The 21,549-nt window shown below is 38.8% G+C and overlaps 1 pseudogene; it reads right to left on the bottom strand.

Moving 5' to 3' along the window:
• Window positions 1–3,700, bottom strand: part of LOC131232888 (subtilisin-like protease SBT3.9) — a 112,321-nt pseudogene extending 108,621 nt beyond the window's left edge.
• Between the last annotated feature and the right edge of the window lie 17,849 nt (window positions 3,701–21,549).

The following is a 21,549-nucleotide window of genomic DNA, read 5'->3' on the forward strand; positions in this document are numbered from 1 at the left end:
AAGCTAGCCCACTTATGATGTGGGCTAGACATGTACACTGAATGTTAATTAACCATAGGGTACAGATATCCATAGCTATATAAGTTGCATTCCTCATACAACTAGATATAGAAAAAAGAAAAGAAAAGAAATAATAAAGGGAAAAAAGAAATGCAATAAACCTGAATCAACCACACCGATAATCACACCATCTCCTTGGTTGGTCTGGGAAAGGATTTCTGTAGGATGACTATAATCAAGGCCGAGGAAATCCCAGCTTCGTGTTGTGTGTAGCTTACAACTTCGGCTAGGGGTTACACGGATCACACCAGGAATTTCTGCATAAATCCATCCATTCGTGCCAATAGTTATATCTTGATATATATATTATGAATTTGTGTTTTGCTCAATCCGTACTGATCATGGTTTTAGGAAACATGCAACTTGTCCAAATCAACTTGGACTGAGTCGAACCTGACCCAGTTTGATACACCGCAACTCATTCGAGGCAACTCCGGCTTAGTCTGACCTGATCCAGTTTGATACAGCAAGTCACCTAGGTGAATCACCCCTGACTTGGGGAAAGTCAGGTCAATTAACCTCTGATCCATTGAGTTGCAATTAGATTTAAGGCCGGATGAGTGGATCAGATTCACTTAGTCATAATTCCATATGGTTTTATGGGCCATTTCATTCCTTGGAGGTCGTCAACCAACAAAACAAATGGAAACCTAGAAATTTTTATTTAACTATTAGGTGGGAACATAATTCGTTGATGATGATTAGGTGGGATGGGATTCAAAAACCATAATTATTACCCACGGCAGGGATTGTCCCCTGTTACCATGGTACATTGAATGGATATACCCACCATCATTTGAAACTATTGAGAATAACATACATGTGTTATATCTAAACCATTCATTTGTTTTGTAACCTCATTTTATGGCATGGGCTTAAAAATGAACCAGATCCAAAACTTATGTGGCCCAACAGAAGTTTTCAACGGTAAGTATTCAATCCCCATTGCTTTCTATGGTGGGGTCCACTTGAGTTTTAGATCTACTTGATTTTTTGGCCCATGCTCTAAAATGATCTCGAAAAATGGGTGGACGGTGTGGATATAGCCCACACATCATGGTGGGACCTACACAACTTGCTAATATTGAGTGAAATTGGCACGACCCAATGCAATTCCATCTAATCTAATTCCAAGCTTTTCCATTCTTCCCAAACATGCAGTGGAATTGTCACAGGACGAGATGTAATTCCACCCCACCGAAGCCCATCTAATACAATGTGCCAAACACGCCTTAAGCGATTTCAGTGGGTTATTTTCACATGCAATTTTGTCGCGTAGCGGGAGAAGCACGCAAGGGAAACAAAAACTACCAGTTTTGAGGTCTGGAATACTCTACAATACCTGATGTAGGTGTGGCGCACTATGTTTTTTGTGACATCCACTCCGTTCATCAATTCTATACATAGCAAAAATTAGCTGGATCCAAACGTCAAGTCGGCCACACCAAGCGATCAACTTAAAGTCACTACTAAAACCTCACAACTTACACAATGCAGCCTCCTGGAGTTTTAGATCAAGCTAGTTTTTGGTTTGTCTCTTCATCACGGTGAGGCACTTGATGAACGGGTTGGATGGAAAATAAACAAAATGGTCACCCCCATCAAGGTTTATATGGTGGGCATCCCATCCCCACCATTCCCTATGGTGGGTCAGCGGTAGTCGTAACTCAGAAGATCGAGTTCTTACCAACTCTATGGTCTAAAGATAAAAGTCAAATGTTAACATTTTCGGCAGAAAGAAAGAAAAGGTCAAGTTACTTACTTGAGATTTGCTTTGCCTGCGATTCCGTAAGTGTGGCGGAAAATCCCGAAAAGCCATGCTTGTAACTGTACAGCATCGACTCTACAGCTGCCTCCTTGCTGCATTATCCATATTCATCTCATGTAGCTTAAATCATTCAGAGGATCACTGGTTTTTAGTTATGACAACTGGGGCCCATGGATGGACAGTCCAGATTATTGTTCTCTTAAGTACCACTTTGGATAGGCCATGCTCCCACATTGAAAAATTCTCAGTGGAACAAAGATATACAAGTAAAGGCTCTCCATGGAGAGTGCCTTTGACGGACACAATACCATATGTGGGACCCAACAAATCAATCAGATACATTTCCGAACCAGCATTATGAGCCATTATTCTAATTCCTCTCAATGGGGTAATGAAATTTCAGCTTAACTAGCTTAACTACCTTTGTAACCGAGGCTTCCCGCACTATGGTTGTAAATTCTCACAAGTGGAGCATATGGTATGGTAATCCAGGTCATTGGTCTATTGGGTCCCGAAATGGATGACTCATGTCCTAAGATCAAGAGATCCATTCCACCAATTCAGTGGCCTTTTTTTTTTTTTTTTTTTCCAATTTCTCTTTCTAACCATCTATTTGAGGACTATAGATGAAAATGTAACTTCAACCCATCAAGGTGATTTTCTGGAACATGATCATCCAACATATATAGTGGGACCCAACAAGCCAATTTTTACATATTATCTAACCATGGGTCGTACTTGTTAGATTTAAAAACCAGAGTGCCCTGTGCAAAGTCTCGGGTGGAGGATCCTAATCCATTTAGAGAACACACCTTCCTAGCACCGAAGCAAGCATATCATAGAGAACATACCTTCCTAGCACCGAAGCAAGCATGTCATGGTGTGAAGCTGTAACAAGGTTGGGATCTTCATGTTGCCTTGCTCCCATGTACACTACATACGCCTGTATAATATACACACACCAAGATTGCATGCATCTAACTTTATTTTCTATTACCAAGTAGCATTTGAAGACTGAAGAGGCCACACATGCGAGATATGGAGTTTCTCAACACAAAAATTCCTTATCCCAAAGATCGAATATAGATAGGCTGTTGGTGGTCTTCTCAACCAACTGTCCAAGGCCAGGACATGTTCACAGTTATGAGTATGAACATCTCGACCGACGTATTTCCACAAGGAGGGAAACATGTTCTATCTAAATGGACGGTTCAGATAATGCTAGATCAATAAAACAAAGATATATATATATATATATATATATATATATATATATATATATATATAAATCTTTGAGGGTGCGTTTGGGTGCATCAAATATCACCCAATGGAAATAATCTCACCTTGCTGTTGGTTTCAGCTCGAACTGAAAGAGTTTGATGGAGTTGCATGGTAAGCAAGAAGAAGGGGAGAAGAAGAAGAGAAACAGAAGAAAGCTTAACGAAACCCATCTTGGCTGGTGACAGATGGTTCATGCTCATGCCCCTTCTCTCGTATTTATTAACATCATTTTCTAAGGAGAGCTACAACTATTCAAATTAGGCGGCCATGACTAAATCTATAAGCGAAGAGCCATTTAATTAATGTCATAATTAGAGAAGACTCGGGCAACAAAGCATAGGTTCAGGCATCTTCTAACCAGTGCGTGGATTCAGTCAGATGGAGACCTGAACAAGTTCGGTCAGGTCGTGACCATGGGTCCACCTCGATATATGTATCGTATATCCACGCCGTCCATCTGTTTTTCCAACTCATTTTAGGCATAACATGAACAAAAAAGAAGATTCAAATCTCAGGCAGACCCACAACAGGAAACAATGGTGATTGACCATTAAAAACATTTTGTGGGCCACAAAAGTTTTGGATCAAGCTTGTATTTGTGTTTTCCCCTCACCCAGTTCTGTATGACCTTGTTAACAAGTTAGATGAAAAATAAACATTACGGGGAGCCTAGGAAGTTTTCAATGATGGGCGTTCCCTGGTTACTGTTTCTTTTGACGTGGTCCACCTGTGGATCCATTTGGATCTGGTTTGATTTGCTTTAATTTTAGGCCATGTCTTAAGATGAACTGGCCAAACGGATGAACGGCATAGATTTAGAAGAAATACATCGAGATTGACCCACGGTCACGACCGAAGTCGGTCAGACTCGAGGCGCGTATGGGCGAGGCATACGTGAGCATTCCACCAGCGGATGCCGATTGCCTATGACGCTGCCAGTAGGTAGTAGATATTAGACGGTGCTAGCTTTGTGGCCCACCAAGATGTATGCATATTATCCACACCGTTTATCAATTTTTCTGATCATTTTATGCCATGAGCTAAAAATTAAGGCGGATCCAAATCTCATAAGGACCAGGCCACAGGAAATATTAGTGATTGAATATCGACTATTAAAAACTGATTAGGAACCACAAATATCTTGGATGAAGCTGATATATATTTGTGTTTCCCTTCATTTAGGTCTCTGTGAACTGACCAACGGATTCGATGGTAAATAAACATTATGATGGACTTTAAGAAATTTTTAATGGTGTGTGTTCAATTACCAATATTTTGCTTTGGTGTGATTCACTTGAGATTTTTATTTGCCTCATTTTTTTTGTTTGTCTTTAATTGATATGGAAAAATTGGAAAAATAAGCATACGGCGCCGATAAAACACATGCATCACGATGGGGCCGTACAGCATGGTCAGTAACTACCTCACTACATGCAGCGTCCGTAGGCCATCTGTGTCGCAAACCCTGATTAGCGAGTATGTGGTGGTAAAATCTCAACCAACAACTATTTCACATTTTAACTGTCTATTTTGATGGTGCCAATCAGAGAGTTTGGATCATCCAGTTGTTGGATAGTTTTTGTGTTATTAATCCAAATATACCGTGGATCCATATTTTAGAACGGTTTGGATTAAAATAAATGTACCTCCAACTATGCAATTAGCTGTGTGTTGTTGCATGGATGCTCGTGCCCTAATCAAGCAATTCTTCTCTCTAAGGATATTTTCATGAGTATTTTGTCTGGAAGGCGCCGTACTTTGACTCGGCCATGGCCAAAGTCCGTGTAAATTAATTTTAAAGTTTGTAACTTTAAAAATGATTTTTTTTTTTAAAGACTAAAATGCCCATTTCCTATAGTTGTCACTTTGACAGCAGGCTGTTTAATTATTTCGAAAAGAGAAAAATTATTTTAAAAAAGGACATGGCCCCACCAAAAGCTGAAATTTGGCTAATCTTTTGGCCGATCTAATCTATTCATTTTAATTAAACAGTTATGAACCACATAAAGTTTTTTTTTTTTTTTTTCGGTTTGAAGTTATCTATGACCTATAATTACACTAATGTCATGTATTAATTTTAAACCGTTTCCTTCAATGTGATCCATCTGTGATGAGTTTTGCCCTCTAACTTGGATCAATTATATAAAATTAAAACTCTTTACATGTGAATGTGTTGGATTTACTTTACGACGAACCAGTGTGCCTCACATAAGATGTTGATGAGTTCAAAACATGAGCCCTTCCACATGAGGGTAGTTTGGCAATTTTCTTCTTCTTAAGTTTTTTTTTTCCAGGAGGAGAGGATAATGTTTTTTTGTTCTGTTCTTTCTTTCTTCTTCCTTGTTTTCTTAGCTTTTTTTTATTTTTTTAATATGAATAGTTGGAGTTTGTGAAAAGAAAGAAAGTGTAGAAGATATTTTTACAGATGTTTTTTTTTTTAAATGGAATAATGTTGTAAAGGATAAATTTTGTAAAACGTAAATTTTATAATGAAAGAATGTCGTAATGTATGAATATGATAAACTTTGAAATGGATGACTTTGTAATTGATAAATTTTTATAATGGGAGAATGTCAAGATGAAAGTATGTTGTAATAGATGAATGTTACATGAAGAATCATTGATATTTACTTTGGATCACGCAAAAACTAAAAAGTGGTTTAAGAGCTATAAAACCTTAAGTTTGGTTTGTATAGACTCCTGCCACAATCACGTTATAGTATGGAGCCACCCAGACAAAAACCCTATTTCCACATAAGTAGTTTAGGTAAGACGCCGGATCCACCAAGGTGAGTGGGTGTAAGGGTGTACATGAACCGAGCTAGCTCAGTTGGCTCGCTTGACTCGACTCGACTCGAAAAGGCTCGACTCGACTCGGATCAAAGCTGAGTTCGAACCGAGTCGAGTTGATTTTTGGAGCTCGAAAACGAGTTCGAGCCGAGTTTGATCTTGCCCCAGCTCGACTCGACTCGGCTTGAATCCTGCTCGAACTCGGCTCGACTCGATGCAAGGTATATATATCCTTCGAAAAAAAATATAACCTTACTTTTAAAAAAACCTTCCTAGTCCCAGCCCACACGAGCCCTAAGTCCCTAACCCTCTCTTCCTCCCTCTCTCTCAGTCGGCTAACCCTCTCTCTCTCTCTCTACTCTTTCCCTCCTCCTCCCTTACTTGCACCACTACATGGCCGCCGTCCGATCTCTCTACTCTCTCCCTCCTCCCTTACCCGCATGACCCTCTCTCTACTCTCTCTCTTCTCCTCACTTACCTGCACCGCTGCACGCCCACCATCCGATCTCTCTACTCTCTCCCTCCTCCCTTACCCGCACAACCATAATCCGACCATTTCCCTACACCCTAAGTCTCTGCCATTGCTGTAACTCGCCAGTCCAGTCGCCCCTACCACTGCGGCAACTCCCCTGCCTGGTTACCTCTGCCACTGTTGCAACTCACTAGTCCAAGTCCGACCGCTGGTAAGCCAAAAGCCCCTGCCCCTGTATGAACCAAAATCTGCATATTTTTGTTTGATTTGGGCATATTTCCTTTGAATAAGTTTCATATTTTTGTTTGATTTGGGCATATTTGCTTGAATAAGTTGCAGATTTTTGTTTCATTTTATTTATTTTTAATCATGCCTATTAAGTAAACTGAACAAAATCTCACTATCAGGTCCTAGCACACCAACAGGGAACTCGACTCGAACTTGGCTCGAAAGCTCGAAACTAGCTCAAACTCGGCTCAAACTGGTCTGATTACTGACCGAGCAGAGCCGAGCTGGAGATGATGGCTCGGTCATCAAGTCAAGTTGAGTTCAAGCGTGACCAAGCCGAGCCGAGCTGAGGCCAGCTCAACTCGAATCGGCTCGATGTACACCCCTAGGTGGGTGGGTGAAACCCTTGACTGCGGTGCTCACGGTGATGTATTTGCCTTAAATCCACACCGTCCAATCATTTTAAAAGCTCATTTTAGGCCATGATCCAAGAATGAATCTCACTCAAATCTTAGCTGGATCACACAAAAGGAAAGAGTTTTGATTGAATCCCCACCATTACAAATTTTATAGATTCCACGTAATGTTTATTTGCCATCTAACCTGTGGATAAAGTCACAAACACCTAGACGAAGATACCATACATATATCATGTGGATCTAAAGCATTTGTGGCCCATAAGAGGTTTTCCGTGGTCAATCACCACCATTTCCTATACTATACTATGGTCCATCTAGGATTTGAAACTGATTCATTTTTTGGATGATGCCTTAAAATGTGCTGTCAATGCTGATGGACGAAGTGGATGTAGTCACCTACATCACAGTGGCCCCACAGTCAGGGGTCCCACCCACCTCGGTGGCTCCGGGGTCTCACCAAATCCGCTCCCTGTTTCCACTCTCACGATGTTATACACGCGTCACTGTGACCAGGTCTTATTGTCTAGATGCAAGGCTATTAGGTGAGACCCTGGATCCACGCAGCTCCGTGGGGCTTACATTGATGTATTTGCCTTAAATCCACGCCGTTCAACCATTTCGAAAGCTTTTTTTAGGAATTATCCAAAAAATGAAAATGACTCAAATACCACGTGGATTACACCACAGGAAACAGATGTGAACCATTTTGCCATCCAACCTGTTGACAATGTCGCAAACATATAGATGAAGAGACCATACAAATATCATATTGATCCAAATATTTTGTGGCGCACAAGAAGTTTTTAATGGTCATTCACCACTGTTTCCTGTACTATGGTCCATCTGGTATTTGGAACTGCTTCAGTTTTTGGATCATGATCTAAAATGAACTTTCAATATAGATAGATGGACGGCGTGGATGCAGTCAAATACATCATAGTGGGTCCCACAGTCAGGGTCCCACCCACATCGGGTGGATCCAAGGTCAACCCTAATCCGCTCCCGATATTTACAGCTATCGATGGGAATATTCAATCCATAGCTATCAAGTATCCCGTCTATGCCGGCGATTATATGTAGCATAGTACGCTGGCTCATACCCATGAGTGCAGCCACTGTCCACAACGGCATGATTGTAACGATCCTAACCGTCCAATGAGTGCCTATACTATGGTTAGCGACAATCAAAAGGCATCTGATTGGATAACTCTTAACTGTTCGACTAGACTAGACGTCATCAAATGGATGATTAAGTGGTTAATCACTGATTCAAATTTCACCTGAAATCTGGTTATGATTGTTTATTCACCGCAACATCCAGAGTAGGGCTACAACATGAATGGTATAGATTCGATCAGAAAATATCCCGCATGCAGTGGATAACAAGTTAATGTGTATGATTCAAAACACTCCGCCGATGTATCAGATAATTTGTCCGTTCTCACGAATATGAAGGCAGGCCAAGGTGTTAGGGTCACACATCAATCAACGCTGCGAAATGGAGAGGTTGGACATTTTCGGTCCAGGAAACTAGGGTTGCCTGACAGCTTTAGGCCTACCATAATATTTTTCACAAATCCACCCGGTCCATCCGATTTTCCATTTCATTTTAGAGCATGGCCCTAAAGTGAAGCCGAGCTAAAGCCCAAAATGGTGGAATTGAACTCTCACCGTGAAACATCCTGGGGGGTAAACTTTGAGTTTTGGATTTGCTAATTTTTGGGCCGTGCCCTAAAATGAGGTGGAAAAACATAAGGATGAAATGGATTCCGACAAACATCAAGGTGTGCCACTTATGGTCGGGGTTGAGTGTGACTTGGCTGCGACCACGAATGAGACCATAGGGCCCACCTAGATGGATGCATTATATATCCATGCCGTCTAAATGCTTTTCTATCTTATTTTATAGAGTGGTCTAAAAAATGAAGAAGAGAGAAATTTAAGATAGACCATACCAGAAATGGTGGTTGTTGACCACGTACCAATGCTTTTCTATCTAAAAAATGCCGGTTGTTGAAACATTCAAGGGCCACAAGGTGTTTGGGATAAATCCACCCCATTCATCTGCTTTTCCAGCTCATTGCATGGAATGGGTACAAAAATGAGGCCGACAACAGGCTCCTGTGGTCCAAACAACAGGAAACAGTGGGAGTGTAAAGCTTTTTGGAGTTTATATTTTTGTTGTGTCTTCGTTCAGGTCTACTAACTTTATCAATAGGTTGGATGGAAAATAAACATCACGGTTGTCCGTTAAAAAGTTTCAACGGTGAGCATCATCATCACTGCTGCTTCCTGTAGTGTGGTCCACTTGAGCATTGGATCTGCCACATTTTTGGGCTTATACCCTGAAATAATACGAAAAAGGATAAACAGTGTGTATAAGACCCGTACAGCACGGTGGCCACTCAAAGCTGCTGCCAATTCCGGCGTCCCGGTGAAAGGGGCATATCCGTCCATACAAAAATACAAAAAATCATTCGTGTTACCAGCCAGCCAAATGGAAAATTTTCATTATTTTATTACCTCGTGATGTTGTTCTCAGTTCGAGTTTATTATCTTCCTACTCTTTTATATTAGGCTCACACACGTTTCTAAGACATCCCATCCACACGCGGCCACATGTGCAAGCATGGTACACGTGCATGAAATTCAATTCATCCATTTAGGTAAAGGGAAAAAAAGAAGAAAAAAAACAGATAAAGAAGAAAAAGAAAACGAAAGGACTGGTCAAATAAAAATGTTTGGCCACTGTTTACAAGAGGTCGTTTGGTTGGATGAAAAGTTATTTACAAGTTTCTGGAGAGTGCTGGCATGATTTTTTATAAATGGGATATGCATGATGGAGAACCATGTGATGGACGGCTTAGATCTTGCGCCACGGGCCAAAGGCGTGCACAAGAACTCCCTTATGCAGGGGTATGGGACCAGCAAACCTCAATCATTTAGTGTCAAAGAGTTATCCTTTATTTTATCAATAGTAGTATCCTAATATTTATCCTAAATTTCCTACAAGTTTATGTCTAGATTTGAATTAAAAAATTGATTTAGTTGAATTAGTATTGTATTCTTCCAGGTTTAGCTATTCGCACGGGCGTATAAGCATTTACACGTGCCAGCTGGCAAGATCTAAGCCATACTCTGCAGATCTTTTGGGCCACAAATTAGGTAAAGCGACTCATTAGACAGGTTCCATTGCATGAAACAAATGAACGGCTAAATCAAATTATTTTGTAGCTGTCCATACCTAATCAAATGCCACGCATGAGGGGAGAACCCGTTGCTGTAATCCGCTTTATATCTGCAGGGTTCTGAGATAGGCACAGAGGCCGTATTTTATTGAAGAGACGTAGTATAAAAGGAGCCAATAATCCATGCATATTCAAAGTGGGTCTTTACTCTCACAGGAGTTTCAACACGGGGTGATGGTTCCTACCCATTGTGGCGAAAAGCCACTATGGAGTGAGTGAGTGTGTAAAAAGAATTAAAAAAAAATTTAAAAATTTTAAAAAATAATAATAATAAAAAAACATATTCCAAGTGGACTTCTAACGTGAAAAATGAGAAAATTATCAAAAAATAAAAAAAATATGTTATCCCTAATGCCTAAATATGATGATCTTTTCCCTTTCCACGGGAAAATCCCATAAAAAATATTGATTCTAACTAGAACTAGGAAGAGAATCCCGTGCACAAAAAAGTTATTGGTCTTGTGGACTTAAATTTCTCAGTTGATAGATTCTCCCAAGATAAAAAAAGTGTATCAAGCTAGCCCCAACGCCCACTTTTATAGCCATCCCACCGAGGGAATTCCAATCTGAAAACAAATCATGCTTCTGCTTTTCATGAATAAGAAATATACACTCTTCTCTTATTAGTCAAGTGCGAGACGCCAATCCTTCTTAGAGAATGATGTGGCAAGAGGATGATGTAACACTAAATTCAAAAGCAGACCAACAACAACTACCCAATCTCGAACTGCTATTCCTGAACTTAATCAGCTCAATTTGGTATATTTGATTCCATGCTTCCCCCTCACATACCATTGGAAATTATAAAGATTAATATAATTTCTGTATAATATGGAAACCGAAAAATAAAATTAGCTTGAATAAGGACAGGCTGAAGCACGTCTGAAACGCTGTCTTTAAAGCATTATTTGCCCCTACTCAAGTGAATTGAGTATACTGATAGGTTACAGGCAAACCGATTCTAGAATACGATGAGCTTGGTATGGGTCTACGTTAAGCAAATATGAAGGCCTACCTATTGGAACTCTATTACACTTAATCTGTCAAAAATACAATAAAAGAAAAAATTCTAGAAGAAAGAAAGAGAAGAAATTTCTTTTAATTTAGACCACTGCACTGGTCAGTTCTTCAGCCACTAATTCAATTGAACCGTTCTAGACCACACCGTTGGTTTGTTCTTCTAACAAAAGTTTAACCCTTGTTGTCTTGCTGGAACCACTAGAGTATAGGAGAAGAGTAATGGGCCGTCTCAGTTCGTATGGGTTTGCTGGAGTGGGTTGAGAGATGGTTTGGAAACCCATATAGGCCCTCCTTTTATAGGCTATAGTGGTTGGGGGTTATGGTTTAGGAAATTAAATCCCATGATTGTTTTCTAGCTGTTGGAGAAAACTAACCGTTTTATGGTCATTTTCTGACTGTTGTGCATAGGCCATTAAACTGCTGCATGCTGACTATTGTGAGATAGCAGCTATTTGTTGGGCTAGCCATGCAGCAGTTACTGTTGGACCCTGCAGTAATGGCACAGCTGTTATAGATCTGCTGCAACAGATCTTTTTTCAGCTCTCTATATATACTGGAGGACTCTCATTCAGTCCTCTAATCTCCCCTTCATCCAGCCATCTGCCTTAGCCGCTTAGTCGCACCACGACTCGCACACGTCTCGCTCCGGTTTACTCAAGGTCGCGAAGGAGCGACCCTTTGCAACACGATGCGGACGTGCGAAGTGCACCACTAGCGCCTCTACAGCCACACTGCCTCCCATGCCCACGCCCTCGCACCGAGCCTGTGCCCGTATCCGAGATCGAGACCAACACCGAGACCAAGCCCGAGCCCGAGCCCGTGCCCGTGCCTGAGCACGTGTGCGCGGGTGTTCTAGTACGTAAGGTCCATAGTCCTTGGAATAGGTGAGTAAATATTATAATACTCCACTGTTTTCATTTAAACCATAAAAAGTTCTTCTCTTTTTCCAACGTGGGACTATTCCCAAAACCCACAAAAATGTGCTTTTTCAAACACTTTTATATATTATATATTATTTTTATTTTATTAAAATATATTTTAAAATCAATATTTTGTAACACATGCAAATCTTAATATATCAATCATGATTTACCCTCCTCTACCTTTGATAAACTTCCAATACAGCAGTAGCAGTTCTCAAGGAGGTGTTTTGGAAGACACGAAGGTTGTGTAAGCCTCTAGAAATATTAAATGCTGAATGCTCCCAATAAAGGTATTCTAGTCTTTTCACATCTCATGCAAATATCTGATAATCAGGATGGACAAAGAGGTGAAGAAACAGTAAAAAGAGTTTTTTTTTTTTTTTTTTTTAAAGTTTTCCTTTGTTTTTTCTCTCTTCCTTCCTTTTACCGAATTAGATTTTAATATATATTTATATAGATGCGAATTACATTTCTTATTCTACGATATGCATCACATATTAAAATGTAGTAGTCTTCAATTTCAGCCGTGCGATTATGAATTATCTACATAAGATGGTATGGTCTCAAGCCTCACCGAAATTGGACTCCTAACTGTGTGCACTCCCTCGCTCTAAGTAAGGCTTCCGAAGTAGTATCCACCAATCACCTTTTGAGTTGATGACAATGTGACAGCAAAAGATAGCTTCTTGGCCGTTGAATTGAAGATCAAAATGTGTGGTTGCACGGTTGCATGTATGGAGGGTGGTGGTTCGATTGATGCATTGTACACCGAGTTGACTAGGCTAACATTAGTGATTGTTCTCAAGATAGTTACAGAAGTTTTCAGGTTGGGGACAGTAATGGATGGAAGGTTCAGATTTAGCATGGAGGTTGGCTCGATTGGACAAATTTTTTAACAAAATAAAAAGGATGTAGGGTGAGATTTTTCATTGATTTTGCATAGCAGTTCTAAAGCAAACCAATTTGGATGTTGACGGGGCATTATCCATCCAAACCGCGCGTCCCATGAGTTTAAGCTAGATTGGATTAGGTGAGACCCAGCTTGACCCACGACGGTGCGGTCTTACCGTGGGGCCCACCTTTACGTGTGTATTATATATGCACTCCATCCATCCGTTTTTCCAGATCATTTTAGGGCAAAAATGAAGAGATCCAATTATCAGGTGGATCATACCATAAGAAACAATAGTGATTAACCATTAATGGTCCACAAAAGTTTTGGATCAACCTGATATTTGGTTTAACGTCCCTTCATCCAGACTTATGTGACCTTATCAACAGATTGGATCTGTTTCATTTTTGGGATAATACTAAAATGAACCGGAAAAATAGATGGACAGCATGGATAAATAATACATACATCAAGGTGGGCCCACGGTAGCCCCACGTTAATGGATGCAGTCCTGGGTGAGTCCAGGTCTATTCGTGGCCAGGAAGCTTAACTTTATCCTCACAGAGCTTTTATTATTATTATTATTATTATTATCATTATCATTATCATTATTATTTTATTTACATACGCACATGCACCCCCACACACTCACGCCGCAGTGGGATTTCACCACCTATGGATACTCGAACCCGTGACCGGGTGTTGAAACTCCTGGGAGTCTACCACCGGAGAAAGAGTAAGGATCCGAGCTTCGCCAGCCCTGACTTGGCCCATTAACACCCCAAGTTCTGTACAACGTCAAACGTGCACACACATGATATGCATTGCAGTTCAGACTATCTAAATATTGGGTCCCACTGAGGATGGATTGTCCATCAAAAGTCACATGGATCAGATAATCTAATTGGTTTGATTTTGATTTTGGACACCTGACCATTTTGTTTTTAATCATTCTTTTTATAATATTAATTGAACGATTAGTATTCCCTGATTAGTAAAATGTTCAGTCTCTGCTTGACCCACAATCTGAACCCATGATTGAGATGGACCATATTGGCAGGCTCATATGGCATGCCATCAATTAGGGACAATGGGCCAGCCATGTAGGCTAGGGCCTGGGTCGCCCAAGGCGGCCTGGTGTCTGGTTTAGGAGGCGGATTGCGTGGTGCGCCACACACCACTGACCTTGGCGGTGTGTTGACTAGGAAAAGTTCTGTGGGCCCACAATGATGTATGTGTTATATCCACACCGTCCATCCATTTTGAAAGATCATTACAAGGCATGAACCAAAAAATGAGTCAGATCCAAACTTCAAGTGAACCACACTACAGAAAGCAGTGGGGATAATGAAGACCACCGTTGAAACCATCCAAGTGCCTACCGATGTTTATTCGCCATCCAAACTGTTCATAAGGTCGCAAAAATCCAGATGAAGGGAAAACACGACTATCAGCTTTATCCAAAACTTCTGTGAACCCCCAAGAAGTTTTCAACGGTGGCATTCAATCCCCACTGCTTTATGTGGTGTAGTCCACTTGAGGTTTGGACCTGGCTCATTTTTGGGCCCATGCCCTAAATTAATCTCAAAAAATGGATGGACAGTGTGGATATAATACGCACATCATGGTCAGTCCCATGGAACATTGCCACACGTCTGTGGTGTAAAATCGGTGAGGCCATCCTTATGTATGTGTCTGATCCACACCGTCCATCTGAATTATCTGCTCGTTTTAGATCATGAGCCAAAAAATAAGGCAGATACAATGTTCAAGTGGCCACATCACATGAAACAAGGGGAATTGAATGCCCTACCATTGAAAAATTCCTTAAAGACCATGTAAGTTTTGGATCAAGCCAATATTTGTGTTTAATTACCATCCATAAATGTCTATATGACCTTATGAATAGGTTGGATGACAGATATACATCTCTGCTGACTATAATCCACATTTCAGCTTTCAATAGTAGATGTCATTATCCTATGTTTCTTGTGGTGTGGTCCACTTGAGCTTATAATATACCTCCTTTTTTCTCTCGTGACCTAAAATGAGTAGAAAAAACGGATGGACAGGGTGGATCAGACACATACATCACAGTGGCCCCAACGATTCAATCGAACGCAATCCTTAGCGGATTACATGCTTGGAATCATGGTTCTCGAGATGTAATAAAAAAAGGTTATTTTTTTTCTACATGAACTGATGAGAAGTTATCATTGGTTATTTGGAAAACAAGTAGGCCCTAAACAAGGTACTATAACTGAACATTGGTAGAAATTGTGGCCGATTTGCCTCTATAATTTCTATCTTAAGTGCACTCTTCTATATTTGAATGATTAAAATGAATTTCTTTTTATTACCCTTTCATTATATACATACAAACTACTTATGTTACCTTTTATGACAAAACAAGCAAAGCTGTTAACTAACCTTCTGAAAAGATGATTTTCCCGTTACAAATGAAAATGTCCATATATATATATATATATATAGATATATATATATATATATATATATATATATATATATATATATATTGCGGGACTGTTCACTCTGCAAGAGAAGTTGGGGAGAATACGTTCAAACTAGAATTGCCCACGACCCCATCTTCAATGTTGATCAGCTGAGATTGTTCAAGCTGCAATACTTCTTTGTGAGTCTTCACCATTTGAATATTGAACATCATAAACACGAATAGGAATGAAGTGGCAATAGCTCCTCTATGAACTATTGGGGAGATCATAACAGAGAAGTCAAGACCTAACAAAAGAAGTGAACCTGAAGTGCCGCGAAAGACTGGGATGGGAAACGAAACGGGATGTACCCCAACCCACCCCTTAAATATCCTGCATCTGGAAAGGTCTTATTTGGTACAGAGAGACTTTCGGGCAGAACGTCAAGTGAGACTTTGGTTGGACAATGGTAAGCTGACTCAAAGAATCTTCGAAATAATCCTCCAAAATCTCTAGTTTCAACATAGAAGGCAACTGAAAAAATAATTCAATCTTTTTATAAAGTATACAAGTGTTAATTAAGACTTCGGCTAAGTTTGTGCATGCACTTAGAAATTAAATATATGTCATATACTATATATGTGAATTTAAACCAATCTATTTTCAGAATGTACCTTAAATTAATAGAAAGTAAACCCAAACAAAGATAGGCTTAACAATTCTAGGCCATGGTTCATGCACATACCCTTGCATACTTTAGATGATTTGATATTTTTCACTTCATCCATCCAATCCAATGTTAAAGTTACCAAATTAAGGTGAAATTTTCTTATGTGAGCCTTCTAAAATGGGGTACACAATTTAGATGGTTCAATTTGAGTTAAATATGTTATTCATCTATAATTGGAATATACGCACTGAGATATGGTTATTCATCTAGTGGCCCACACCTTATAGTTCATATGGTTCATATGTCCACAATGAGGTGGATCCAAAAAGAAAATCTACCATACATGTTTTACACATGTGACCCATTTGATGATTGACTAGGCCTGCCTACTTTAAGGAGCATCCTAGTAGGACCAACCTAATGAATAGTCACATTTTATAAAACGGGCCTGCCTGATCACATAGTTCTATGCATCTTATAAAGCACTACGCCAAAATGGCGAATTTGTGACGTATCTTTGGGATGGACAAAAATATCTTGGTTTAGCGACGGATTTAATCCGTCGCTAACGAAAAGTCCGTCGCTAAGCTCATCCTTCTCGAATCTGTAGTCCGAACGTCGCGGAATTTCGCGACGGACCAAAATCCATCGCTAAAATCTGATTTGCGACGTATTTACGACGAATTTTTGTCCGTCCGACGGACGAAATCCGTCACAAATTTTGATTCAGCGACGGAATCGCAAATTCCCGCCCAAAATACCAAATGGCGCGCTTTTCAGTTGCTTTTGTGACAGATCATGGTCCGTCGTAAAAGGACTTTTGCCTTGACATTAATTTTTTCGTTTTTTTTAAGAATATGGTGGAAAATTAAGTTTTTTTGTATTCTAATAATTGTTTTTAATAGAATTTCAATGGTTTAATTGTACATATTTGTATCTAAAATTATTTTTTAACAATTGATTGAATGCAAAAAGAAAATTTATTTTGTTTTTATATCAAACGAGTAGAATTTTTATTTTTATTTTTTTAATTTAAAACTAATATTTAAATGATTTGTAATATCACATGAAAAAGAATATTGAGAAGTTAAAAAAATTTAACAATGTTTGAGAAAAAAATTAGATTTTGAAAAAATAAAAATCGTGATTTAATAAAAATCTATTTTGTGGGAACAAAAAAGAATATTTAATAAAGTTGATAAATTTGGAAAAAAAAAAAAGCATTTGATTTTGAGAAAAAAATAATATCTTAAAAAAGAAAATTAAAAATATTTTAAAAAATGTGAAAATTTTCACAATGTTGAAAAATGAAAATATTTTACAAAAGAAAATGAGAGTTTGAAATTTGAAAAATAAAATAAAATTGTGAAGTTCAATAAAAATTGACAAGTTCAAATAAAATGCTTTTTAAAAAAATGGAGAAGTGAAAAAGAATTGAAAATTTTAAAACAAAACGATGTTAAAAAATTGATACTTTATGAAGAAACAAACATTTTGAAATGAAAAATAAATAAGTTGAAAAATTTTGTGATTTTGAAAAATAATTGAAAATGTTCAAAATTCGAAATTAAAAGAAAAAGTTATTTATAAAAACACTAAGATGTATATATATATATATATATATATATTGAAAAGTTGAAAACAACATGATGCTTTTGAAGAAAAAAAATCGGCATTTTGGAATTTTTGGGAAAAAAAATAAAAATTGCGAAAATTGAAGATATTTAAAAATTCAGAATTTGTATTTTAATTTATTTTTTGAAATATTTTATAATAAAAATAATATTTTGTTAAAAGTTTTCAAAGAAAAATTAAGAGTAAAAAAATATACATTTTGATTAAAAAATGTTATTTTTAAATGGAAATTGAAATTTATCTGTGAAAAAAATATATTTTTTAATAAATTATTAGGCACATCTACTAATTGAACATTTAACTATTTTTGGACAATCGAATTAGTCCAGATTGAAGAGTAAATAACTTCATATTTTAAAAGCAAATTTCACCTAAATTGTTGACCAATCTTGTATTCCCGGTACCTTTCTCACATTTAGCTAGCCTGATTGCGGCGAGTAATTAGTCAAATTGAGGTATTGATCATTAAAATAGAGTGAATGGACTATACATATAAAATGAGCTAAATATTATTGTCAAAATTGTGACCCAACTTATTGACCTCATGAGAACCTACGAATTGATGTTAATAAGTTTTGTGGGCCCCATCATGATGTGTGTCGAACATCAACATTGTGCATTTAATGTGTCCCCTTTAGGTTATGAGATATCTCAAAAATCATCCGTAAACAAAACTCAGATGGGTCATACCATCTAAAACCATGTCAAGACATTTTAAAAAATATAAAAGCACTTAGTGGGGCCCACATGAGTTTTGGATGTGGCTAAAACTTGGTCTGACCCCTCATCCAAGTGGGACACACATAATGAGTGGGTTGGATATATGAATCACATTAACGTAAGCCCAATATATAAGGAAACCCCTCTACATTTAGGTGAGTTAGTCATTACCCTTACCAAAGTAAACTTTGTGGGGTCCACTGTTATTTATTTATTTTATCCAGTTCGTTTATTCATGTTAACAGATAATTTGAGGTCTAAAGAACAAAAATGAAGCATATCCAAAGCTCAAGTGGACCACACCGTAGGAAATAGTGTGATTGAACCTCTACCATTGAAAAATTCTTGGAGGCCATAGAAGTTTTGGATCAAGCTGATGTTTGTGTTTTCTCTTCATTCATATATATTTGATATTATAAATAGGTTGAATGGCAGATAAATGTTACTGTGGGCCCAAGGAAGGTATTAATGGTGGAAATCATTATTCCACACTGTTTCGTGTGGCATGATCCACTTGAGTTTTGGATTTACCGAAAATTTGGGATCAACCCACATTGTTTATCTATTTTTCGAGATCATTTTAGAAAATTATTCAAAAAATGAATCATATCTAAAGATTAAATGGACCGCATCACAAATACCAGCATGGATGGAACGGATTGACTACTCCCCTATCACCCATTCGTTGGCTAGTATTCGGTGCTATGTGGGCCCCACCATGATATATGTATTTCATCTATTATGTTCATCCATTTTTACCGGTCATTTTAGGGCTTGATCGAAAAAATGATAGGAATATAAAGCATCAGAGGAAAACAATATTGATTGGATATCCACCATTAAAATCCTCTCGAGGCCCTAAGTACCGTTTATTTGACATCCAATCTGTTGATTAGATCATATAGGCCCTTATGAAGGGAAAAAACAAAGATAAGCTTAATCCAAAACTTTTATGGCCCCCAAAAGGGTTTCAATGGTAGAAGTTCAATCCCCCACGGCTACAAACGGATTGGCTACTCCCCATGCCACTAGCCAGCTGGTGGTCGGTGCTCTGTGGGCCCCACTATGATGTACGTGTTTCATCTACTCCGTTCATCCATTTTTTCAGATTAATTTACAGTCGTATACCTAAAATTATCGGGATATAAATCTCAGGTGGACCACACCACATGAAAACAATGGTGATTGGATATCCACCATTAAAATCCATCTTAAGGCCCACTGTACTGTTTATTTGAAATCCAATCTGTTGATTAGGTCGTACAGGACCAGAAGGGAAAAACTAAAGATTCAATTGATCCAAAACTTTTTGGCCGCCAAAAGGTTTTTAATGGTCCACGCTCATTCAACACTATTTCCTGTAATGTGGTCCATTTGAGATTGGGATATACATCACTTTTGGTCTTATATCATAAAATTATCTGGAAAAATAGATGGACGGCGTGGATGAAACACGTACGTCATGTTGGGGCCCACAGAGCACCGACCGCCAGCCATTGGCTAGTCGCCACTTTCAAAAACAGACGCGGATAAAGCCTTGGCGTGAAGTTCCTGCGCAAGGATGCTGGGTGGGGCCTAACACCATGTGTTTGAAAAATCTACTCCGTTAATCCATTTTTAGAGATCATTTTAGGATAAAAGACCAAAAATGAGTTGGATCCAAAAATCAAGTGGGTCACACGAGAGGAAACAGTGGGGAAACATATACGTACGGTTGAAAACTTCCTGGGCTCCACCTTGATGTTTATATGCCATCTAAAGAGTTGATAAGGTCATTAACACTGGGATTAAGTGAAAATAGAAAATAAATAAAAAAAAGCCTGAAACAAAGCTTTTTATGGCCGTAAGAATGTTTCGACGGTTCTCACTGAATCCCCACTGTTTCATCTCGTGTTGCCCACTTGAGATTTGGATCCACTTAGTTTTTGGCATTCCTAAAATGAGCTCTATAAACGGATTAACGGAGTAGATTTCCTACAAACATGGTGGTGGGCCCCACCTAGCATCCTTGCGCACGAACTTATCTGCGAAAGGCTTTAGCACGAAATCCACGTCCCCTAAAACGAGGAGACCCCTGTTCTCTTTCCCTCTCATCCACTCTCCTTTCCGTCCGTCCCTCTCCCAGCGCCGGCCCTAGAGATCCCTCCCACCTCTCTCTTCCTGTCGATCTCTTCACGAACATCAGGTAATGCTCTCTTTCTCTCTCTCAATCTCTCTCTCTCAGTCGATTGATAGTGGTGGTTCTCTCTCAATCTCTCTCTCCCAGCGCCATGATTCGGAACCCCCTGGATTCGGAAACCCTTGGATTCGGAACCCCCAGCGCCAATGGTTATTCCAAATGGGTGATTCCAAATGGTTATTCCAAATGGGTGATTCCAAATTGGTGATTCCAAATGGTTATTCCAAATGGGTGATTCCAAATGGGTGATTCTTAAGTAGAGGTCTGGCCCTCGATAGAGTGGAATGGTAGAATAGGTTTCATGTAGCTAACCCCAATTAATTGGGATAAGGCTTAGATGGTGATTATTATTATTTATTTTATTTTATTTTATTTTATTTTATTTTGCTGTTTTTGGTGTTCTTTTCCTGTTTAGAGATCAAAGACTATTTCTTTAATGCATGAATCACCAGAGAAATGGTTATTTAGGGCCACACAATATACTCCAACCATCCATTGTACCAGATAATTTTAGGACTCGAGCCTCGAGAAGCCTAAAAAATGAAGCATATTCAAACCTCATGTGGACCACACTATCGAAAACAGTGTGAATTGAAGGCCCACCATTGAAAAATTCTTTAGGCCACAAGTTTTGGATCAAGCTGACATTTGTGTTTTCCCTTCATCCATATATGTTTGATCTTATGAAGAGGTTGGATGTAAAATAAACATAGCTGTTGGTCTTAAGAAGTTTTCAACGGTGGAAATCATTATTCCCACTGTTTCCTATGGTGTGGTCCAGTTGAGTTTTT

The sequence above is a fragment of the Magnolia sinica genome, chromosome 18, assembly GCF_029962835.1.
Source record: "Magnolia sinica isolate HGM2019 chromosome 18, MsV1, whole genome shotgun sequence".
Taxonomy (NCBI): domain Eukaryota; kingdom Viridiplantae; phylum Streptophyta; class Magnoliopsida; order Magnoliales; family Magnoliaceae; genus Magnolia; species Magnolia sinica.